This window comes from Equus caballus, chromosome 5, assembly GCF_041296265.1.
Source record: "Equus caballus isolate H_3958 breed thoroughbred chromosome 5, TB-T2T, whole genome shotgun sequence".
In the NCBI taxonomy this organism is placed as follows: Eukaryota; Metazoa; Chordata; class Mammalia; order Perissodactyla; family Equidae; genus Equus; species Equus caballus.
Genome location: NC_091688.1, coordinates 24853237 through 24878532, shown reverse-complemented (window position 1 = coordinate 24878532; position 25296 = coordinate 24853237). Strand labels below are relative to the sequence as shown.

Sequence of the window (25296 nt, the reverse complement as noted above, 5' to 3'; positions counted from 1 at the left end):
ACACCACATTCCAGGGCAAGAAAGTTCAGCTGAGTCCCCAGGCAGGGCCACAGGGAAGAATGCCATTGCCACCTGCAGATCAGGACCCTAAGTGAATGCGGTTGGCTGTGAAAAGTAAAAGCTAGTCTCCCACGGAAGACCTTCTTGCCCTCGGGGAGCTTACAGGGAAGAAAGGCCCGTGACCTTGCGCACAAGCTCATCCCAACAATAACAGACACTTGGACAATGCTTTAGAGTTTGTGAGGCACTTTAATATTACTTCATGTACTCCTTACACAGCACTATAAGGTCACTGGGACACATACTAGCTCCATTTTAGAGAAGAGGAAATCAAAGCTCAGAGTAGCTAAATGTCACATAACAGACAAGTTTCCTATAAGGGACTTGTACCCAAGCCATCAAACCCCAGATCCATTAGATGTCCAACAGGTACTTCCTGACGATGACCACGCTTCCTGCAGGGCATGGACAGTCGGCAACACAGTCTCGTGGGTCTGGCTCTGAGTGCAGCATAAGCCACATCTTACAGGGCCAACGTCGGATTATGGGAAAGTCCTGTAATTTCTGGCTTATATTGCAAGTGGCAGGTACACTCAGGGATGTGTTTGACTCATCCCTTATCTGAACTTGGGGGAAGCAACCTGCAATAGGTTGTCTTTTTTACGTAAATCACTGGTTTGAGGACCAGAGATATTGAGATCGTTGAGAAGCAGAGGAGAGGCCTGTGTAAGGGAGAGTGGCAGGTTTTCCATCCTCACAATCTGCAATCCCCTGTGCCCTGTGCAGGCAGCCTCGGACCAACCCAGAAGCTGCCCTAGGACCCTAGGGTTTGGGGAGGTACATATGGTAGGATGCCAGGAATGTGGGCTTTGGAGTCAGACAGAATTAAGTCCCAGCTCTGCTACCTAGCCTTGTGACCTCAGACAGGTATCTTAACCTCTGTCCCCCAGTTTCCTCCTTAAAAAGTGGGGAAAATCCTACTTTTCCAACTTGGTGGAAGGGCGGCACAAGATTCCTTATTTGAAAGCACGGGCCCACTGTAGGTGCTTAAAATGAATCCTCCTGCCCCCGCCCCTTCAAGGCATCTGCCTTTTTTACCTCTAGGCACAGATGATACATAACTCACCCTGCCTTCTCCAGGAAGTCCCCCCTGCCCAGAGAGGGGTGGCACCACTCATTATGTTCTCAGGTATGACTGACAATATGGTCATTTTGTAGTGCCAATAAATACATACGAACCCAGGAAACATTGAACTGCTTGATGCCAGCGATCAATCAGCAAATGGGTAGCAGACAGAAGGCTCACACCTGTCATCTGACTTCCCCATCAAAGTTCCTGTCACTGGGTGACTCTACACTCGGGTCACTAACAGGTGGGGGGATGCAGCTGCCACCCCTCTTGCCACCTGGTTAAATCTTCAAGCCACAGTATTTGGGATGCAGTGTGTGGCTTTCTGACCTCCACTGGGCAGCATTTCTCCCATCCCCACCCTGCCCAGCTGTGATATTATAACTCTGTCCCCACTGGTCCTCTTCAGCCGTACTCCATCTGCTCCTTAGTCTAGCCTGCAGATCCCAGCCAGGGGGCTCAGGAGAATCCTGTCCACTCTGGAGAGAAACCCAACTGAGGGCATCACTGGGATGGAGGGATGGTGACAAATAGAATGATTACGACCCTCTCTGCCTGTTCCCCCAGTGCTCTCAGTTGGCAGCCTTCCACCTCCGTGCCTCCCTCTGCTCATGCTGTTTTCTGTTCTGGGAATGGCCCCTGCTGTCCATAGGATATGCAGATCTTCCTCACACCAAGGCCCTGCTCAAACAGCACCTCCTCCAGAAAGCCTTCCCTGATTCCACAGAGTTCTAAGGTGTCCTCCCTCCTCCCAACTCTAACAGCCCTTGCTATGCTCACACCACTCCTGTGGCCCAATTACTCTCGATCTTGTGTCCATTTGTAGTACAGATACAAACTATTTCCTCCCCCACTCACATCCCTTCTTAAAAAATGGAGGGGGGAGGATTGCTCTGGTTCCCGCCCTTCATTCTGTGGGACATCGACTCTTGTCAGTATCCCCTCTTTTTCACGGAGCTAGTTTGGGTGGGGTTCCCTTCCTTGTAAGTAACAATTCCAGAACAAGATAGCAGTTATTTACATCTATATCTTATCCCCTCTGAAACTGTCCTGAGCACCTAGTCACATTGTATCTTTTAGTTTTTAAAAAATTTATTTATTGCCTACCCGGAGAGAGCCAGTATGGTCTATTCACGATTTCCCTCACTTAGAATGTGGCTGGTACCTAGAAAACCTTCAGAAAATATTTGTGGAATGAATGAATAAATGAATAAGTGAAGAACAGATAAATAGGAGCTAATGAATCAATGGGAGAATGTCTTCTGCCTGAAAAGATGCAATCACAGAGGTCATAATCAATGTTATAAAGGGAACTGGCTCGGAACACACACGGTACTCTTCGCAAGTCTCTCAATCAAAGGTCAGGGGCAGCTCTTGAGACTTTAAATGAGATGTTTTAGGATTAAAGAAAAGGAAGTATTTCTTCAGATATCGAAGAGTCAACAAAAAACTTATACCAAGAAGTTGTGCAGTGGAATAGACCAGTAGGTTTCCAAAGGCATAATATGCGTTCATGGTGAACATCTGTGAGCGGAAGTGGTAACTCCTCCTTGAGTGCCTGAATATACTGTGCTCTTCAACCAAATGTCCCATGGGTCAGAATCCTGGCCTGACCCAGGCAGCATATTCAGATGTTGTGGCCACATCATCAGCGCTGGCAGTTCAGCACTCATGGTCTAGGGCTCTCCTCAGGAGAAGATATGGGTGTCTGGGTCTGTGCTGACTCTTCTAAAGCTTCTTGGCTTTTCCAAAAATATCTTGTGTACCAGAGGCAGCCCCACCTGAACATCACTAGCAGTGGGCAGGTGAACCAGGGAAGAGCTTCCCGCTCTGAAGAAACACCTGAGCCCTCCTCTGAGAATCAGAGAGGGAAACCAGCAACTCCCCAGGGGACACAGAGCTGACGTGGTCTAGCGCTCTGCTTACTAACTTCACCTGCTTTTTTGGAGAAGCTGCTCATGGTGTCTTCATCTCAGAGGCAGCCATGACAAGGCATTTGGCCAAGTATTTTAGATCCAAATGGGCAGGGATGGCCAGACCACTCATGACAATGAGGTCTGTGCTGCCAACCCCAACCACAGCAGCTCTCAGTCTGCTCAGAGATGCCCCATGGTTTGCATGTGGGAGTGTGCCCTAGGAATGATGGGCAAGACCCTAAGCCCCATAACCCAAGATCCTCTCTGCCCAGAAGACGCCCTAGCTAGATGCCTGGGGAAAAGTCCATCCACCTTTTCCAAAGTGTTCTATGAGGTTTTAACAGGTACTGTGAAGGGGGAAACCTTTTAAGATGAAATAAATTTGAGCCACACAACAATGGTAAATTGGTTGCTTTACTGCAGGACTTCTCAGTGTTTTAGCATGCTAACGTGCCTTATGAATGTCTAAGAGGAAAATATCACATACAGCATTAGATCCTCTCTTGGGAAAGGGTGGTATTCCCCAGAAACCCCTCTGGAAAACACTGAAATTATATCAGTGTGGGGGTGGGATGCCCTCTGCATTTGCACATAGCCCTAACGGATGGGAAGGCCATTTCCTATTCCATGTTCCAGCTAAATGGTGCCTTCTATCTCTAACCCTCCTGCTGAGCCCCTGGAGTTTGGGATTTGCGCTCTCCACTGTAGATGCATTGCCCCCTAGTGGATGGACCTGGATCAATCCAAACTCTGTGAGATGATGATGCAGCTGCAGGATCAACTCTCCTGCCTCCTACCCCTCAGTCACTCTACGTGCTCTGTGCCTAAAGCTCCCTTCAATCTCATCTCCTGCCCCATCCCTTCAACAACTCCTATGTGACCCCCAGGATTCAGCTTAGGAGTCACCTACTCCAACCAGCTTCCTTGACTTTCCCCCACCCCTGGGGTCAGAAGACCCTTCCTGGTGGTACAAAGCATGGAGCGGCTGCACATACCTTCATCACAGATCATTGCAACCAACGTGAGAAGAAGCATTTGCCTGTTTGTCTTTTCATTTAGGCAAAGCTCTCTGAAGGCAGGCAAAATGCATTCTTCAGTTATTTTTTTTTTCATCTTTAGTATCATGCCTGCATATATAGCGCTCAATCGACAATCAGTGAATCAATGAATATGGCAGGGGATAAATTATGGCCATTCCATGCTAGGGTGAAAGAAGCGATGTGTATGCCCCCTGGCCTCCAAATCTGTTTCTGATGTTTGTGGTCTAACGGGGAGAGAGAAAAAGAGAGATTACGGGTGGACTTCTCCATGCACAGCAGATATGCTCCTGAAGAGCAGTATATGAATAAAATCCCAAAGGACTTCCATTTTCATTCTTCTTCATTTTAGACTGACTTCATACTGATTTCATCATCTCTGCCTGACCAATTTTTATTTTTTCAATGTCTTGCATGAGCTAAGACAGCTGCTATTTAGAAGTAGCCCTGAGATGAACTTTTCTGCAAGGAGGACAACTGCTCTTGAATTTTTCTCTTGTATAAATTTGAATCTTTCTGTGGAAGGCAGTCTGATGTCATGGGAAGAGCCTGGACTGGGAATCTGAAGACTGAGGTGCTTGTTTCAGGGCTGGACATCTGCCCTCACCAGCTAGACAGCCTCCTCCCCCAGCTCTTATCAGACCCGTGCCAGGTCTTCTTTCTTTCCATTTTCCTGTTTTCTTCATTGGGCTTCGTTATAAGATTTCATTTTGGAAAAGGGTTCTGTGGCCTAAAAGATCATTGTGAAAACTACTGGATGAGATCATCACTCAAGTCCTTTAGAGAACAAACAATGAATGATTTTAATAATACAGTACTTTGGACTGTGCTTTATAGCTTATTCCACATACTCAAGTGCTTTATCGCATTTAAGCCAAAATTCCCAGGAGGCATGCAGAGGCCTCCACCACAATTTGACAGTTGAGGAGACCGAGGCTTGACTGGGAGAGTGACCTGCTCAAGGTCACACAGCTAAGTAGAAACAGAACTTCAGGGTGTGGGCTGGTGCTCTTCCCTTGACATCAGTCTTCTTCACATGGGCGATCCATAGACAGGGCCACACCAGAGTGGGACGAGATTCTCTCTGTGGGGTTGTTACAAGGACCATCTAATCACCACTGGAAAGGTCCAGCCCTGGAGATGGGCTGGCATGGGTCTAGGCACCAGTGATGGGATAAGTCTAGATCCTTCCTGGCCAGCCAGAGTCCTGCCAGCCCAAAGGGGTATGTAATTTCCCTTGCCTGACCTGTCAGGCATGGGAGGCCATGCAGAATGCTGAGCAGCTCATGACTTACTGCAATCTGGGGAGATAGAGGCAGGGGTGGCCACTGCACCTGCTCATCCATCTCCATGTCCCTCTAGGGGCTCACCAGCAACAACTCTGATCTGGGAGGCCTTTAATAAATAGTTGTTGAGCTGAATTGGACGGATACTCAGCTCCTCTAGCTGCGGTGCTTTCTGAGCAGCTATTTTCAAGTTTGTTTGAAAAAGCAATCCTCCTGGGATCTGAGGTGAGTCAGGACAATCAACCACCTCTTCTGGATTATATTCAAGGAGGGTCAGGCCCCTCTCAAGCCCCAACCAAGACCAGGCCAAGGGGAGGAGGAGTTCCCCAGAGTCACTGAGCAAGAGGGTCCCAGACGCACATATAGGGGAAAGATAGGCCTGGGAGGGGAATAGGCCACTTAGAGTCCTGACAGCCCAGAGGATGCAGGGAGGGTGCCCAAGTGCGAGTCCAGTTGCTTAAAAGAGCTCAGATTGAGGAGTAAAAATATACACATAATGTCAATTCTCAGGGGTTTGCATAAATGAACAGAGACTGAGGTATGAATCATAGAAAACCACAGATAAACCAAAAGGGATTTATTTTGGTTTTTATTGGATTCAGACATATGTCCCAAATCTGAAACAGGCAGAGAACAGTGGAAAGAGCACAGACTTGGAGTGGTCCCAACTCTGCCACTGATGAGCCACTGTGTGACCCTGGGCAAGTCATAGCCTTCTTTGGCTGGACCAGATCAGCAGTTCTCAAATCTGGCTGCACTTCAGAACCACCTGGAGAGGTTGTTATCTACTGAGTGAGAATTTCCCCGTGGCAGGGTCAGAAAGCACCATTTGCAACAAGCTCCCAGGTGACTCTGACGCAGGCAGCCTGACCCAGATGTGCTGAGCAGGGTCTCAGAACCCCAGGATTGACGAGTGGTGAGATCACTGCCACTCTGCTGTCCTCTGTGTGTGAAGGATGATGAAAGCGGACTGGTAGGCCCTGCAAGCACTTTTGACTCCTTCTTCCTTTAATCTGACAGAAAGCTGGCTCACTGTCTGGAGTGGAGGACACAAAGCCAAAAAAACATTTATTGAGCACCTACTGCATGCAGGGAGCATACATATTGCCGCTCCATGACAGGGGAAGGCCAGGCCTCTTCTCCTCCCGGAGCTGGGACCCATGCTGATGCTGACGGAAGCCACTTTGGAGGACAGAGCAGCATCAGGAGCGCAGGGCCCCACCCTAATGTCCCTAAAGGCCCTGGTGACATTGCCTTCCCCTAGTTTCCCCACCTATCAGCCTCCTCCACCAGTATCCCTACCTGGTTTGATGGAAGAGCATAAAACATGAAGATTAACAAACTAGACCATTTAAAAAAACTGAAAACATGGAAAGACAAACTGGAGATGGATAGATACCATAAGGTAGGTGGTTGGATTTTTCTTCTTGAAAAGGCCACTTCGTAACCCCCTCAGAATGGCCACTTCTGTTCATTATGGAATCAAATGCTAACAGCCTCATGAACATGTGGACCACCAAGAACATGGGTGGCCCTGAACCTCATGGGGGCTCCCAGAGGGACTGAGGCCAGTCAAGGTCAGTAACCACTCCTTGAGCTAAGACCAGGTGTTGCTAGCACCTGAAGCTAGAAGGGAATAAGTACAGCTCTGCCCTCCAGGGAGACACATGGAGGAACTCACAGCTTAAGCACAAGGGGTTAACAGGGTCCAGGGTCGGGAGTGGGAGGGCGGGAGTGGGTGGAGTCAGTGTGGAGTGATAGACAGCATGGGCACAAGCTCTGGAAATCAGACAGACTTGGGATCATGCTCTCCAAGCCTCAGTTTCCTCATCTGTAAAAGCAGATAATACTGCTGATTTCAGAGAGCCACTATGAAGATTAAGGTGGACAATATAAGTAAATCCTTCAGAAGAGTGCTCAACATTTAACAGTTGCTGAGTGATGTATTATGTATCATTCTTTGTGAGGGCTACTCTTGAGATGATTCCAGAAGGATGACTGGAATTAGTCAGTTATAAAAGGTGAAAGATTTGGGTGAAGGTGTTCATACAGGGAACAGCACATGTAATGACACAAGGCAGAAATGCCACCCAACGTAGAAAAATGTCTTTTGGTAGCAGTCCTGGTGGGAGGGGCTGACACTGATGGAGAACCTCCAGTGTGCCAGGCACTGTTGTCAAATGTTTGATGTGTGCCATCTCATGCCCTTCTTACGGCAGCCCCAGCAGGGGAGTACAATCATTATCCTCATTTCTCAAATGAAAAAATTGAGCTTAGAAAGGCTAAGTCACTATGTAAGGACACGCAGATAGTGGAGCTAAGACTCACCCCAGGCCACCTGAATCCCCATCCACCCCCATGTCCTAAGCCATTCTGCTAGGGAAAGTGCCTTGGTTTTAGGGGAAAGGAAGATTCTCTCTCAGTATATGTTGGTAGTCTCTCTCTCTGCCCCACTACTACTTCCACTAGTTTCTTTTACCCCCTGTTCATCAGCAACTTCTCTACAGAATTCAGAGACACAATTGTGAAGTAGAGAGAATATCTGGCCAAGGGGAGGAGAGAGGCTCCCAGAAGTTGAGGGCCCCACAGTATTTAAGGAGAGAATGACACACTAGGAACATCCGACTGGTGGTCTGTTAATTCATTAGGAGGCGGGGCATGAGATCCAGACTTTGATTGGCCAAGACCAGGAAAGAGGAGCTGTTTATCACAGGAGCCAAGTCTTGGTTATTGGAAAAATCTTGCCTCCCTGGAGAGTGCTGAGGTTACCAGTTACCCTCAGGGCTTGGCACTGGTAAGAGGAGCAGGAATGCACAGAGGTCCCAGTGGCCTTCATCCAGGAAGAATCTAGAGGCTAGAGATGCTGTGCTGTCAGGTGGCCTGGTCTAGTGGCTCTCAGGGTTCTGTTCACAGGCTGGTCTCTCCCACCACCGCGCAACATCTGCTCTTTCTTCTGGCATCAATCAAGACCAACCTTGTCAGACCCCTTAATGACATCCCACAGGGACTGGCATCATCTCATTCACTGTTGCAAGGGCCCCCACTGACAGCAAGTGGATCAGCAAGGTCTTCTTTTGACAGACTAAGCTGAGCCCTGAAAAACTCCTGCAGATGCACCTGTTCCTCCATCTTTAGGAAGATTCCAACCCAAGAGGGGTGAGGATGCTTCCTTCTCAATGCCATCCCAAGAAGGAGATGCATACCTTGTTTGCTGCTCAGGGAATAGACGGCATTATTGTGTGGGAGTCGCTGGCCTCTGGCATTTCACTAGGGCCATATTTGTCACTCTCCTCCTTGCTTTGTGCTCCCTGAGTGTAGTGGATTGAATTATGGACACAAAAATGTATGTCTACCCAGAACCTCAAAATGTGACCTTATTTGGAACAGGGTCTTTGCAGATGTAGTAAGGTAAGGATCGTGAGACAAGATCATTCTGCATTACAGTGGGCCCTAAATCCAAAGATGAGTGTCTTTATAAGAGACGGGAAAGAGAAACATGAAGCACAGAGCAAAAGGCCATGTGAAGATGGAGATTGATATTGGAGTTAGGCAGCTACAGGTCAAGAAATGCCAAGGACTGCTGACAGCGACGAGAAGCTGGGAGAGAGGCATAGATTCTCTCTCAGAGTTTCTAGAAGGAACCAACCCTACAGACTCCTTGATTTCAGACTTCTGCCCTCCAGAACTGTGAGAATAAGCTCCTGTTGTTTTAAGCCATTCAGTTTGTGGCAATTTGTTACAGCAGCCCTTCGCGACTAGAACTGGGTTTCCTTTCTTGCTTCTTCTTCTTCCCATCTGCTAAGCGTGGCCCTCCCCAAAGGATGCCCTTTGCTCTCTGTGCTCTGCAGGGTCCAGTGCTCCCCTTCAGGCAGCTAAGAGCCAGCAGAGGTGCTGACAAGACCTGGTGCAAATGCCCACCCTGCTGTGTGCTGGTTGCAGACACTGAGGCTATTTCTTGATTTGTCTAAGCCTCAGCTGTCTCATCTACAAAATTTCTACTTCCAGCCTTGCTGTGGTGATGCAATGAAATGGCATTTGTGAGAAGCCCTACCCTTCGCAGTTATAAACCAATGCTGCTTTTCTCTCCAGCCCCAGCAACAGAACCTGAAACTTCCCATGCTGAGCACTGCTACATCAATGTCTTGTAGACCCCTCAGGCCTCCACTGTCCTAGCCAGAGCAGTCCCTCTTTCTACCAGGACTTCCTCAGTGTGAGCCAAGTCGCCAGTTGGGCAAGAGGAAATGGGGCCGAACCCGGAGCTAGTGACCTCTCGCCTCCATCAGAGATACTCCAGGGCTAAGACAGGTGGACCAGCGTTCAGCCTCCAACCTACTCTTAACGATGCTTCCTTCCTGTCTAGGGAAGCTCTAATTCTGACTTTTGAAAGCATGTTAACACTATGCTGTTTCATTATTCCACAGAAGAACTTAAGAAAGTGGAAGGGGACCCATGACTTGCAGAAATCAAACCCACCAAATACTTCTCTGACGGAGCGTTCAGCTCACTCTCCTCCACCCACTGCAGCCTGGTACACAATCCTGCTCACCATGGCTCTGGAGAGATGGCGCCACGTTTTTCTCCACCCTGGGCATAGGCTTCTGAATATTGCTCTTGCCTTCCAGTATGAGATGGAGAGAAATGGAAAATAGGGGAAGGGGTCTGTCCTGGAGACGGCAGCAAGGGGAGCCCATGAGAAGAGGAAGAGGCAGGGCAGGCACTGAAGGGTCAACAGTTCACTACTACCATCGCACATCTGAGTCACTCTCCAGTGCTTTGCCTCCCTTCCTCATCTGAGCCTTCAACCCAAACAGCAGCTAACACAACCAGCCACTCTACAAGGGACCAGATATTGGGCTGAGCACTTTGTACACATCAGTTACTCACTCCTCACAACCACCCTGTGAAGTCACTCACCCAGGTAAGTCTGTACGTGATGCATCCTGGATTAATATCTCTGCAGTTTATATTTCTTACCACAAAAGAGGACAATAATTAAAGAAAGATTTATCCATCCCCCATATCTTCTGGTTGGTTGCATTCTCTTAATTTTTTCTGGATTAAAGAATCTGATATAAAGCATATATTTGCATAATTGTAATTCCACTCTTAAAAATAGTTGTTTTCTATCAAAACGGACAAGCAACTGATAATCTGACAACTTGTACATTACTGGAGAGCTGGCTCTGATGTCACTGTCATTGTCTTTCATGATCTGTGCCACCCTGTCTGAGGCATGTGATTGGGTTGCTGTGATCCTCAACATTTTGGCTGGCAGGTCATGCCATCCTACTCACAACACACTACAACTCTTTGCAAATAACTCTTTGATTCATGCAGTTACCTAGTTTTGGAAAATAATGGTTATAACAATTTCACTATTTGGATTATTCTAGGGTGTAGACTCTCCCAATAAATAATTTTCTGTTGTACTGTTAAAATCCCCATTTCTCATAGTAGGATGCGGAATCTCAGAGCCATCGAATGCACGAGGCCAAGTGGAGTGCCTTTCTACCTTCATCAGGGTGCAGCCGCTGAACTGCCAAGGACACTTGCCGGTTCTGCACTCCTTGAGAAAGTATTCACTACCATCCCGCTCACCCCTAAACTACAGACACGTCAGAACTGGTCTACACAGTGAAGTCTCTCGCAGCCAAGAGTGGGTAGAGGAGAGAGATGGTCTGGGAGAATCTCCGAGTGAGGGCCACTTCTCTCTCTGATGTGCACCCAAGTACCTGTGTCTTCCCAGGAGCTGTCAGCAGAGCAGCCCTCAACAAAGTGTGTGGGCTCATCTGGAGAGTTAGTCCTGCTTGCCCCCATCCCTGCAGAGGTGTTTCAATTACAGGACAGGGTGGGAGGAACTGGGAGCCTGGTTGGGAGGAATCCTGCATATAGGGCCATGCAGAATCAAGAGCACCTGGGTGGGTGTGGGGAGTAGGAGGACCGGTCTGGAGAGGAGCTCCTCAGAGGTGAAGGACTCTTTTAATATTAAGGGAGAGGGTTACTTGCTCCATGAGCTCTTCCTTTTAGGGCCTTAGTCTCCTTCCCTGTGGAATATGGGGTGCACGTTTCAGAGAGGTGGACTAGGCTGGTCTCTTTCATTCTCTCCCCAGGCTGTGCTACTTTAGAGAGGGGTCTCTGACTCAGTAGCTTCACTGCCTTCCCGGCCTAGGGCAGAGGTCTCCCTGTCCGTGCTAAAGCATAGGCACCTTACCCCAGCTCCAGAGTCACGCCTGGCCCCACACTGACCACTGAGACTCAGGGCTGCACGCAGGAGGGATGCAGAGGAGTGAGCAGCCCCAGGCTGCATAGAAAGGTATGGGCCAGGAGGAGGGGAGAGGCCCTAGCCCACTGGCAGGCTCAAGCAGCCTTCTCTGCAAACACCACCAGAGACAGAGAAGGCCAGAGCTTGGGTCTGCCTTCTGTTGTATCCCAGAATGCTCTTTCAGCACTGTACCTACGGCCAGCTAACCATGTTTGCATCATACCCCAGCCACAACTCTCTGAGTCATCAGCCAATCACTTTGCCTCTCTGAGCTTTGTTTTCCTCATCTGGAAGCGGGGACACTAATACTTGTTTTGGCTCTCAGGCAGTGCTGGTGCAAGGTAGATTGCTGTATACATGAGCTACATCACGGTAATTCCCATGTAACCTTCCAGAGGAGGGAGGCATTGCCCAGCTTTGCCCCCACTCCAGGGCCCAGAAGAGCCTTTCTATCCACACAAAGCACGAAGAGCAGCAAGGTTTGAGGACCGATTGGGGTGGGCATCGGGGTGGGGGCTGCAACTGAAGGGAGGGAGGCCAGGCCGAAGGCTGTAATTGTAGCTAGTGATAGCTACGGAGTGGGTGACCGAGAGGAGCAGAGGAGTGGACAGATGAAATGCAACATGGCCTGATTCTAGACATGCACACTGGGATACGGTATAAGAGAAATGGACAGGATCTGAAAACAATGAACCTCAACCTGGGGCCTCACCTGTGCCAGGTTACCAAGGGGCATTTGCAGCACTGTGGGCATCTCTGGGAAACGTACGTGTCCAACGGTCCTATAAGGCTTTGCCCCTATGTTGTCTCCCACCCTAGGAATCTGGAACATCTGCAGACCAAGAGGCTGCCCTTAGTCCTTCCAGAGGCAGTTTTAGTAGCCTGCCTGGCCGTGCCTCCACTCCCAGGGAGCCCTACTCTCGTCCCCCTGGTGTTCTGGGGAGAGAGGCACAGAGGGAAATCATTAGAGAAAAAGAAATCTTGGGGAGACCAATCCTAAATGGCACCTCTTCGAGACTGGAGATCTTTTAACCTCTTCCCACTTCTCATCAAGAGCTCCATCCTGAAGCTCATGTCCATGTGTGACTCAGGGCACCCTCACTTTGGCAGTACATTACAGCAGTGGCTGTCAAGCCAGGAGAGGGACAGAATCACCTGATGCGCAGAATCTATGCATCATCAAGATGGACACATAGGCACATATTTAACACTCATGTTTAGAGGACATGCACATGCTCAGGAGACAAGATGCCCCTGCTCAGTACCAGTGTACTAGCTGCACACACAGCCCCTCACCAGGCACACCAGCCCTCTCTTGCTCTGTGTTTCCCTTGTGGGCACCAGGCATTGCTAGCTATCCCCACTTCCCAGTCCTGAGTCCCATCCTGGGCAGAGCCTGAGGCACAGGATCTGAAGACCAAAATAGCTCTGCCTGGGCCTCAGGTTATTTATGTCTGTACCGCCTGAGCCCTCTGCCTGCAGAGTGAGTGCAGGTGGGGAGCAGAGCCATACCCTGTCCCCTGTGTGGGGAGGAACTCAGCCAGGGGTCTGCAGCTGTAGGCCCCCTGGGATTCCAGCGATGGAGAGGGGCCCATTCCTCTGACACGACACAGTCCCCAGTGAACCATCCCTGGAGGTGGGCAGCCCATACGCCTATCCCAGGCCCTGTCAGAAGAGCCACCTGAGGCCGTCCATGCTCACTGCTTCCTTTCTTAGACCCAACTTGAATTCATCGCTGTGGTTTTAAACCTCATGTTCTGATTTAGGGAGAGATGACACTCTCTACAGAACCTCATTCCACAAGGTAGCAGCTCTGATCAGCCATTCAAAAAGTCTTTCTGCAATGCCTATTGAATACAGAGGGGTATACAAGATGTGTGAGATGGTTAGTCCACATTTAAAGAAAGCAAAAAGAGCCTTCCCCTTGGGAGCTGGCGATCCAATGGCTTTCCTGGCCTGAGCTGATCTGAAAAAGGTGTGCTTTATTGAACGCCCCAAGGAGAATGAGAAAGAGTGGGAGGGAGGCAGGCCCTCGCGGTGTGTGCTTCTTCTAGGTCTGTGAGGTAGTTCAGCCCATCTGTGCCTTTATCATTCTCCCATGATGCAGAACAGCCAACTTTTTCATGATGCTGAGGTTGGGTTAGTCAACCCTGCTCCATTCCTCAGCTGTGGATTGGGCCACAGGCCATGACACCACTCTCTTTTTGAGAGGGGCCAACCAACAGTTCCTGAGCAGTGCTTTGTCCCTGCTGCTGACTGCTCAAGCCCATAGCTTACGGTACCCAGCTTCACCATGATGGCCACTCTGTGAGATGCCAGCAGACTTGCTGCTCTGCAGAATGTGCTTTGGTGAAGAACTTCTCCACTCATGAGAACAAGGCTCTCAGGACATAGAGGTGAGGGTGACTCAGAATGGCCACTGGCCAGTCACTTTAGTGCTTGGTATTTAGTTGCTGACATCTCTGTCCCCTGGGGCCTGGACCTTTTCTCACCTCCCATAGCACCTTACACTGTTCAGTATTTGCTTTTGGTACTCGAGATTCTCAATGTATTTACCTGTCTCTATGTGTGCTTTATTTCCCCACTCCTGCTGTCCCCACTCCCCCAATTATAAGAATACACACATCCTTGCTGGGATAAGCTCTGTCTTATTCACTGTGGTGTCCCCAAAGCTAGAACAATGCCTGGCACACATCAGGCCTTCAATGACCGATAACTGACTGACTGACTTGGCCAAATCAATGAACTTCTCTGGTCTTTGGTTTTGTCTTTATAACTTAGAAATAATACTCTTAAATACAATCTCTAGAGCAATGCCATGAGTATGAAATGAGACAGTGCATCCCAGGCTGTGTGTGTGTGTGCATCAGTTATTTACTAACTGCCTATCAGCAGCAAATCCACCCTCCATACTCTGCTTGGAGATGCTGGTGCTGAGAGCTGGCCAACCACTTGTCCCAGGCTCCCTGGCCAGCTGGCTTCCACTCAGGTTCTGCCAATGGCAGGTCCTGACAGGACTGAAAGGCAGGAGGAGAGAAGAGCCTTCCTGTCTGCTTTCAGCTCCTATAGTTACGGCGCCAGCGGCGGTGGTCTGCTTCAGCCCCAGCTTCCAGCAGCTTCTTTTGCTGCTCCCTGCACAAGCTTTGCCATGCTCCCTCTGAAGCACCCACAGCAGCCCAGCCATGCACATTGGCAGGCGGAGCACAGCTCCATGGCTCACCTCACCCCTGAACAGCCCCAAGTCAAGCTCCATTCTTTCCCAGAGCACTGGGGACAAGCCCCAGGGTGCCTCCTCCTCAGAAGTCCCAGTACCAGATAGACAGCGTCCCTACTCAGAGGTCTGCACCCCTCCCAGAAAATTATCTTTTAGTTATTAATCTCTGGGCATCCTCTTTTTTGCTCTTACAGCCTTCCAACACCAATGCCCTGATTTATATCCTCTCTTTAAAAGTTAGCGTAGTTTCAATTTCTCTTTTCCTGATTGGACCCTCACTGATGGGGAGCCCTGAGGGGAAACAGTTCAAGTTGAAATCTAGCAGCTGCATGAGAAGGGGAGGAACTTGAACCCCCACCTGGTGACCCACAGCCCTTGTTTTATTCACCACAGGCTGCCTGTGGGGCCTCAACTAATGTCACCTTTGCCACTGTCATTAGCACCTTAGTTTCTCTCTCTGGAGCCAGTGAGGGCTACAGTCAGGCCCTGACTTTCTCTTGGTTCTCTTGGCTACAAGGACTGGGGTCCCCTTCCTTCTTCCTCTGTGCTTGGCCTATTGCCGTCATTCAGAGGATCTGTTGTTCCTAAAGCTTTCAGAGAACAGCGTGCACAGAGGCCTGTGTGGGGGAGGGGAGGCAGATTTTTTTACCCAAGTCTGTCTTAGACATACTCCGTCTTGGGATGAATCATCCCCTGCCCGGCTGTGGTCTTGGGTGAAGTAGTATAGTTCACAGCCGTCTACTGGGCTGGGCCCATTACAATGATAAGTGCCTTATCTTAACTCTCAGCTACAAGCCCATGAAATTAGAACTATTATTATCTCTCTTTCAAAGGTGAGGGACTCAGGCTCAGAGAGGTTAAGTCCTTTGCTGATGGTTTACTCAGTCAATTAGTCTACAGAACTGTGACCACAGCCCAAGATGGCTGATACCCAAGCTCTGCCCCTAGGGCTGGGATCCCTGCAGATTCCAGAGCGAAGGGGCCTTGGGAAGAGGAGAGGTTCATGCTTCTCTGCTTGGGAAGCTGCCCTGGGAAGGTCTCCAGGGCCCTGGAGAGAGCTGAGCACCTGGGGGCTAAGAGGACTTCCCTGGGTGAACGGACAAAAGAAACATAGGTGGGACACTTACCAGCACCAGGCTTTGAGCTTGTCCTGGGATAAGCACTGGATGCCCTTGAGGATTAATGGGACAATGATACAGTATGACCAATGCAATTACTCAGATCCAGTGCTGCCTCCTGCACTGGGACCAGGGACCAGGCACCAGGCCTGGGGGCTGAGAAGTCAATTCAGTCCTCAAGAGTGTCCACCTGCCTCTCTTGCAGCCCGCTAAGGCCCTTTTGCCAAGTGTAGACATAGGATATGTTTATTCCAATCCCAGACAACTCTTCATTCCTAGGGAGCAAGTGCAGTAATTTGTCTCCCAAACTGCACATCCACACAAAATCCCAGACTGACCGAGCAGACTGCACACTCATGCTACTGCCACTTGCTGTCACAGAGGGAGAGAGTGTGCCCTCCCTCTGGCTGGTGGATCAGTGCTGGGCTCAGGGACCAGCTCCTCACTATAGGGGCCTGGCCAGGCAATCTGCCAAAAGCCAAGGGCCCTCTTCTCGTTCCCATCAGCCACACCCCTACACCAGGGAAGCCTGTTCCCGGTAGAGTAAACCCCATCAATGCATCTGGGAAAGTGACATTTTAATTTTCAGGAAGCAGCTGATGCAAAAATAGGGGGCTTGTGGTACATATCAAGAGGCTGTATCACTTCCATCTCCTTTACCCAGTATTGTTTTCACACGATATCCTTGTAAGCAAACGGTGAACAGATAGCAGTTCACAGATTGCATTTCTCTCTTCTTTCGATGTACAGACGGCAGAAGTTGGTCGTGAATCCAACAGAGAATAGGAAGGCTGGTTTGGTGGCCATATAATCTGGCCTTCGGTTTCTCAACATTTCTCTGACAAACCCGTCACTCCAGGAACAACTTTTGGCGTTTGAGTTGACCCAGAAGCTGAATGTCTGGACAATCTGTCCTTCCCATCCTACGCCTATACTCAGCCCACAGACTTGAAGCGGGAAGGCTGCAGCATCCTTGGTTTTCTTGGGGGAGAACAGGCAGGGGGAACACAAGGGTAAACTGACCCCAATTGTCTGTTCTGACCACCAAGGCTGGGGCCTCCCGCAGGTTGCTCTGTGGGAAATCCCCAGTAAGCAAGAAAGGAGCCATGAGGTCGGAGGGAAGCAGGAGAAGTGAGCCTGGAGGATGCTTGTTCCAGCTCTGGGGGAACTGGGCATCTGAGAGGGACAGAGGTCCAGAGAGAGGGATACACAGAAGAGAACATAACAAAATGGAGAGAAGGTAGAAGAGAAAGAGAAGAAGCCCTTGCAGTAGAACCTCACAGGGAGGGTGAAATAGAAACTGCAAGAGAAAGGGTAGAGAAGAGAGGGCACAGAGATGTCAGGATGGCAGAGAAATGAGCCCTCATGAACCCAGACCATGGAAGGGGAGAAACAGGGGTTGCACTCAGAGGGAGCCCAGAATGATGATAGTGGCTACCAGGTGCCGTGCTCTCCCTGTGTGTCAGGCACTGTTCTAAACACTTGTCATATGTTCTTTCAATGAATATGAACCCTATGGGGTAGCCATTATTGTCATCCCATTACACAGGTGAACAAGCTGAGGCAAGACAGCGTACACAGTGAGTGACGGCCTGAGTTCAGGCTTGTCTGACACCAAAGCCCGTGGGCTGTAGCACCTGCATGCCTTCCTCCTTGATTCTCACCAGAAGCAGAAAACTAGGATTTCCACCTTTATTTGAAAATAGGATTCACTTTCCTTTTCCCCATTCTCACCTCCCAGCCTACTGTATAACAGAACCATGCAATAGAAACTTAAGTCTCCAGGCCAGATCTCTACCTGCACTCTCTGCCTATTTTGGACCTTCTCCTCCCCAAAGTGGGTCTGTCTCTGTGCCCTTCTTGTAACCAGTATAAAGAGAACAATGTGCTCCCTTTGATGGGGTGCGGATTACATGAGATTTAATGTATATACAACACGTGGCACTCCCTGACGCTTAGTAAATGCAGTTTCTGCCCCACCCCATCCTGGATTGGAGGTCTCACCTTCCTCAAACTGCGAATGTGGCCCTCACGTGCCACTGGTTCAGTGGGAGGGGCAGTCCTGCCACCTGCCAAAGGGGCAGACGACGGCAAGTTGCAGACACAGAGCCGCTCAGATCAAGACTGGCAGAGGAATGCCTTTGTAACGTGAGTACAAGAACGGCCAAGAGAGAGCCCCGCTCTGTGGAGGAGAAGCTTCAATAAGCTGTCTTTGGGGCTGGAATGGAGCCCCTCAGGCCTGGATAGGCTGATCCCCAGGCAGAGGGGAAAGTCACTCTGCATAATCAAAGGAAAAAAGTGGGAATGAGAGGGTTGGATGAGAGGTGGCTGAAGAGTTTTACTGCCCACCACTGGCAGGACCCACGAGTTCCTGCGTGCCTTCCTCTGCTCCTCTCACCCATGCCCAGTTTTCAGTGATATTTCAAAATTACTTCACCAATGGACCACATCCTACACAGGCTTTTTTCCCTGGATTAAAAAAAAATCAACCTTACCAGATGAGTAGAGTTGGCAGCTGAGTTGCAATTATCATTTATTTCACGAGTGTGGACACTGAGGCTCAGAGGTTATTTGGCTGATAATTGGTGGAGCTGGGAATTGAACCTAAGTGTGAGCCCACAAACCCAGACTTAATTGGCTTTCCTTCTGCCCAGCTGCCAAGGACTCGGCCACTCCTCAGTGGTGACTCCCAGGATTAAGTTAAATTGGCTGGAATAGCATGAGCAGGGAGCTGATGGTCCCGGGTCCCCCTCCCACCTAGAAGAGTCCCCATCCCTACTTGCTGCCCTTTGAAAATCAACCATCTAACACGTGGGCCAATTAAGGCAAGTCGGGAAGTGACAAGCCACCAAAGATAATGCTCACAGGACACATATTTTTATATGCAATGGTTGCAACAATTAGACTCTCCCCTAAGGCCACCAGAACAACAAATCAGAGGCTTACAGAAGCTTTGAGCGGGGGACGAAGCACGGCTGTCCTTGGCATGAGAAACAGACACTTCACTGCCCACTGGCAGAACTCACAAATTCCTGCCACATTCCCTGTAGCAGGTGTGGGGTGTCCAGAGTCAGCCTTATGCTTTCACCCGGGCCCCTCTGGCTACAAGTGTGGGAGGTCCCAGGCTGGGGTCTGGAGCACACCTGGGCCCAGGAACGCCCCATACTCCTTCAAAGGCACTCTGCCTGGGTTTCAACATCACCACCTCGTGCCTTTCATCCCACCTTAATTGTGTTCTCTCTTTGTCTCTTTCTTACTGATTTGTTGGCTTTCCTTATACATTTTAGGTCTTAATTTGTTGCTGTTTGCATACATTGTAAAAATCTTCTCCTTGTCCAGCAGTTGGCAAATCTTTTCTGTAAAGGGCCAAATAGTAAATATTTTCTACTTTGCAGGACACACATCTGTCACAACTACTCAACTCTACCTTGGTGGTGCAAAAGCAGCCAGACAAAACGTAAATGAATGGGAGTGGGTACGGTCCAATAAAACTTTAGCTATGAAAGCAAGTGGTGGGCTGGATTTGGGTCGTGCTGGTTTGCTAACTGCTGTCCTAGTCCATAGCTTTGCCTTTTAATAGTTTTTTATGGTCTCTTTTGTCATGCCAACATTTTTCACTTTGACATGATCAAATTTTTCTATCTTTTCATCATGGTTTGTGCTTTTCTGCATAGCCCATTTACTCTATGGGTGAGGACACTGAGGCCCAGAAGGGAGAGTGGCTTACTAAGGTCACAGAGTTACTCTGTAGCAGGAGGTTTTTTCTCCTATAAGCTCCCAAGACCCAACTTCGGGATCAGGCAGTCTCAGCTTTGAATTTTGGCACTGTCACTTATGCTTGGACAGGATTTTTTTATATATATATACAAGCTTTTCTTTTTCCTGGAGTTAATCATTATCTCATCTTTTCTTTATTGGCCTGATTGTCCATGAAACCATCACTAATTTATTTGATATGTTCTAATACCTCTATAATATGCCCATTAATAATATAAGTACATTAGTTTCATTTTTTCCTCCTCGAACCCTCCGTCCCCTTGCTCCAATCTGGTCTGGCTCCTTTCCAGGCCTAGGATCTCCCTCCACTGCTGTCCTATAGCTACTATTTTCTCTTTCTTAGTTTCCTCTTCATTTTGTAGGAGCAAATCCTCTAGTGGCTCCCCAGAAAAAGATGTCCTTAAAGCCATTTGAATCCCTGCTTTCCTAAAAATGTCTTTATCTTCACCCTTGACTAACAGTTTGGGTACAGAATTCTGGGATGAAATATTTTTCCATCAGAATTTTGAAAGTATTGCTCCACTAATTTCTATATGTCAGCATTACCATTGAGAGATGCACTCTGATTACTAATCTTTTGAGTCTAACATCCCTGTGGAAGTTTTTAGGGTTTTTTTTTAAACCCCTGAAGTTCTAGGAATTCACAACAACATGCTTTGATGTGGGTCTTTTTTACTCAAAGAGCTGAACACCTGACGACCTGCAACCTAAGAGTTCTCATTCTCCAGTTTGAAAAGTGTTCTTATATTATATTTCTTTTTTCTCCACTCCAATTTTCTTTCTTTTTTTTTTTCAGGAAGATTAGCCCTGAGTTTACATCTGCAACCAAGCCTCCTCTTTTTACTGAGGAAGATTGGTGCTAAACTAACACCTGTGCCCATCTTCCTCTGTTTTATATGTGGGATGCCTGCCACAGCATGGCTTGACAAGCGGTGTATAGGTCAGTGCTCAGGATCCCAACCTGTGAACCCCAGGCCGCCAAAGCAGAGCAGGTGAACTTTACTGCTATGCCACTGGGCCAACCCCTCCACTCCAGTTTTTATCTTCTTTCTTTCTGGAACTCTTATAGGTTGAAATGCAGGATTGATGTTTCAATTTTGTCACCTTTCTCCCTCTTTTTTCTTTTACCTTCTGAAAGATTTCCTTGACTTTATCTTCCAGGCTTTTTATTGTTTTAAATTTTCTCCTAGCCTACTTTTTAAGACTCAAGAGCTCTTGCTTATCTTTTGATTATTTCTTTGTTATAGCATCCTGTTTTGTTTCATGGATGCATATATTTTATGTCTTTATTTGAGGCATTTTTCTTTTGATCCCCGCATCATCTCTGCAGTCACCGGTTGCATGAGGTAGAGATGCGGAGCTCGAGGTCTCCGCATCCGGATGAAGACTTTACAGCAACTCCCTGGTTTTCAGTGGAGCAGATCACCTTCCTCCCAGCCTATGCTGATTTGTGCTTCTAAGATCAGAGCTTTTCTTGGGCTTTACAAGAGAAAAAAAAATGGCTCCTTTCTCATCTTTAGCCCCTTTTTGCATCTCAGATGCATCTTCCTCCACTTCGCTAAGTCAGTTTCCATTCCTCCATCCACTTTCCATCTGCTAAAAATTCGTTGAAATCACTCATCTGCTATTTTCTCTTTTCTCAATTTTTTTGTCCTTATGGGTTTCTAGCTCTTTAAAAAAATTCTTTAGTATCATTTCATAGGGTTTTCAGGAGAAAGAAGAAATAGATGCCTAGGTCTAATGCCCCATGTTTAATACAATTTTATTACTTTAATTTTTAAAGAGACCACCAGAAGCCCTTTATAACCAACTTGGAATCCAGAAGCTACAAAATTAAAATAATAACTTGGTTATATAAAAATCCCTTCTTCATGACAAAAGACAAAATGTGCAAAATTAAAAGACAAATGATAAAATGGGAAAATATTTGTAATTTATATTATTATAAAAACTAGCTTCTAGAAATTGATAAGAAAAAAACCCCCAACATTCCAATTTTTAGAATGGACAAGGATATGAAGAGAGGTCACAGAAAAGGAAATTTAAATGACTGTTAAGCATATGAAAAAAGCCACATTCACTCATAATAAGGGAAGTGCAAATTAAACGACACTGTGATACCGTTTTTTCCCACTATCAGATAGGTAAAACTCCAGAAGTTTGACAATCCACTTTGTTGGTAAGGGTGTGGGGAAACAAGGCTTCTCATACATCTCTGGCAAATTTTTGTAATGTCTTTGAATATCCGCTTCCTCATCTGTAAAATGGAGCTAATAATAGTGCTTACCTGCTTTATAGGATTATTACAAGGATTAAAAGACATAATGCACATAAAGTGCCTAACACATACATAGTATGCATTAATAAATATTATCTATTAATATTATTAACATATATTTGATCACGTCATTATGTTTTTCTTCACTGATGCTTCTACAAAAGACAAGATTAAATATTGCCTCCCCAGTTCTCCCACGAGATCTCTGAGGACAGAGACCACGTCTCACATTTGTGTCCCTCTCAGTTCCAGGCCTAGGGCAGGACACAGAGCATGTGCTCATTAAACACCTAATTTTGAAGGATAAGGGTGTATTCTTGGGCTAAACCTGCAATCTTGGGCTTGTGTTCTTAGTTTCTCATTTTGCTGTGAAAGGCCCAGTCCCAAAGCAGGAGGGCACAGGCCAGCAGCTCAGATGAGCAACAGGAATCCAAGCTCCAGGCAGGGGTGGTCAGTGTTCAGAGATGTGCTCCAGGGTTGAAGTGCAGAGTGCACCCAGTCAGCAGACATCCCTACGAGAGACGAGGCGCATCACGCTGTGATTGCCAAGACTGCCAATCACTGACGCCCAGCTGTCAGCTTAAGGAAGCAACACCCGGTGGGGAGAGATGCCCCGGACCAGGGCAGACACTACAATGCAATCTCCTTGGGTCATGGGTAGGGGAAGCTTCTGGTGCCACCTGAGAACAAGTCTCAATGGCAAGGGCCCTTCCTGCCCCCTTCGGGGAAGCCTAAGGGAAGGGAGGGGCCAGGAGCAGCACAATGCCTGATGTTTCAATAGGAAGATTCTTGACTTCCTGGCCATTTCAATGTTTAGGTTATCAACCTTATTTCTAATAACAATCTCTAAGCCTCAAAGATTAGAGACCTCAGGCCCCAACACAGCATTTTCGCCAGACTCACTCCCATTTCTCCTCCTTTGTTTCCCAGTAGCTGGGGCTTCTCTGATAACAAAGGCAGAGGAGCCAGGAGAGTGATGCTAGAATCAGAGGGACTTCAGGAGGTCACCTGGTCCAGTCCTGTCTTCAGGCCAGTGACCTTCTAAACCATTCAGTGCAAGCGGCCATGACGCCAGCCATTATTAACAATATGACAACTGACATTTGTTCCCTGTTTGTGGCTGACAGAAAGCTGGCGCACACACTCTCTCCTTTGGGATCGCAGTGCCCCTGCAGCATATGTGGGGCAAGTATTCTTATTCTGTACAGATGAGGAGAGAGACTGGGACAAGCAAGGTCTCTGGCTCTTCCAACCCTAAATGCTATTCTCTTTCTTGAAGGTCCACAGAGTCAATTCTGTATTTAATCATCCAGTGGTCAATTTTATACACACACAGTTTTGGCTGCTGTTATTTAAACCCAGTTCCACTTGATCATTCCTTCACAGACATGGAGAGCAAGTGGTCAGTGCCCTTTCTCCCTATACATACTTTGCGAAGTCAAGGACAGCAAATGATTCATTCAGAAGCCTTCTCTTTGCCAGGCTGAAAACTCCAACTCTCTTTCCCTCCCCAGTAGGCAGAGGTCTGGGGGGTTGAAAGTAGGTCAGGAGGGGCTTGGTCTGAGTCTTCCCAGGCAGGAGTGAGAGGAGAGGGAAGGCTGGGAAGCGGGGCGGTGCCAGCTCTGGACTTGGGAATTTATCTCATTGCATTGAGAATGTTGCAGAAAGCCACAGATGTCATCTCCTGCCAGGCCTGGGAGGAGGGAAAAGTAGAGGGCACCTGCTGAGAAGTACCTGAAATAGGTGAGACCTGCCAGCCTCTCCAGGGGAAAGGTATAGTCAGCTCAGGTCCTTGGTGCAAAGACTCTTTCTTCTAAGTCTTCAGATCTGAACTCTCCTGCAGCTGGCAGACTCTCTGCCCGAGCACCTGAGGAGTTGACAAAGTTGGCAGAGAAGAATTGCAAGCGTCTCAAGTCCCTCTTCTCTGGGGGTTTAACCTTCACCTCCAGAAATGCATGGAGGTCTAAGGCCAGGCAAAGACAATGAACTTCCTGAGGTGTATGATTGGCTAACCAAGCAGCATCCATCAGAGTGACAGTGACAGTGTCTGGAGCTGGCGGCTGGATGCTGGAGAGCTGAGTTCTAGTTCCACTTAAGCCAGAGGTGTCCGCCGGGGACCCTGGCCCAGACACAGAACCAATTTGGCAGCAGTTTCCATAACAACAACAGAAAAAGCTAAACCCAACTGATAGGATTGCTCTGAAGACATAATAGACGGAAAGTGCTCAGAAGAGAGATCACAGGGCTGTCAACTCAGCCCTCATCATTTTTCCTCTCCTTGGTCACCCTCCCCCCAGGGATACCCTTGTCCCACAGTTCTGAGTCAGGGTCCTCCATCCTGCCAGCACTCACCCCCTTATGGTCAGCCATACCTCCTTACTTCCTCCCTCCCAGGCTATACTGTGTCTTGCTCCAGCAAGACATTACTGAACATTTACTAAGAGCCAGGTGATGCACCCTCTACTCCTTGCATGTTGTATTTTATTTAGTCCTTACAATAACCCTAAGGTAAGTACTATCACTAGCCCCTTTTCACAGATGAATAAACTGAGACTTGGAGAGGTTACGTGGTAAACCTGAGATTTAAATCAAGACAGCTGGGCTCCGGATCTTGTCCCTTTGCCAATTAATTCTACTCCTCCTTGTCACTATTTCCATTCATCCCGAAATCTCCCCTCTTCCACAAAGCCTTCTGTAGCAAACAGGAGGAGGGGAAGTGCCTCTTCCAGACTCACTCAGCCTTCGCTGCCATCAGCTCCACAGACTTCAGACACCAGCACTCACAACCAGGACTGTGTCGGGTGGGGAGCTTGCTGTCGCCCCTGCCCTACCCATAGTCATCGATGTGCTCAGGGGATGCAAAAAACCTTTAGTATTTGCAGGAGCAAAATGCAGTGTGGAAAATACAATCTACCACAAAATAAGCAGAGCATTTGACAGTCAAAGGAAAATGACATTTGCTTTAGCCATTATTTGGGATTATGGGAGCCATGGCTGGTGACTCAGAACCTGGGTGATGGATACCTAATGATTTAGTTAGAACCACAACTGTCAGGGCTGGAAAGGGCTTCACATGTCACTTGTCAACTTCTCTGTATTACAGATGAGGAAACCGAGGCCTAGAGTGGGGTAGGAGTGTCCGCCAGGCCCCACAGCCAGGATGGCAGCCTAAACTGGGACCCAGCCAGCTCTCGTAAGTCTTAGGCCATTCCTCTTATCAAGTAGATGGAGGGCAGAAAAAACACATATGAGCCATTTATGCTAAGCATGGTGGCTAAT

The 25296-nt window shown here is 48.3% G+C and overlaps 1 protein-coding gene across 4 annotated transcripts in view; it reads right to left on the bottom strand.

Moving 5' to 3' along the window:
* The window catches only part of KCNH1 (potassium voltage-gated channel subfamily H member 1), a 372158-nt gene that overhangs the window by 6363 nt on the left and 340499 nt on the right, over positions 1 to 25296 (bottom strand). The window lies entirely within an intron of this gene.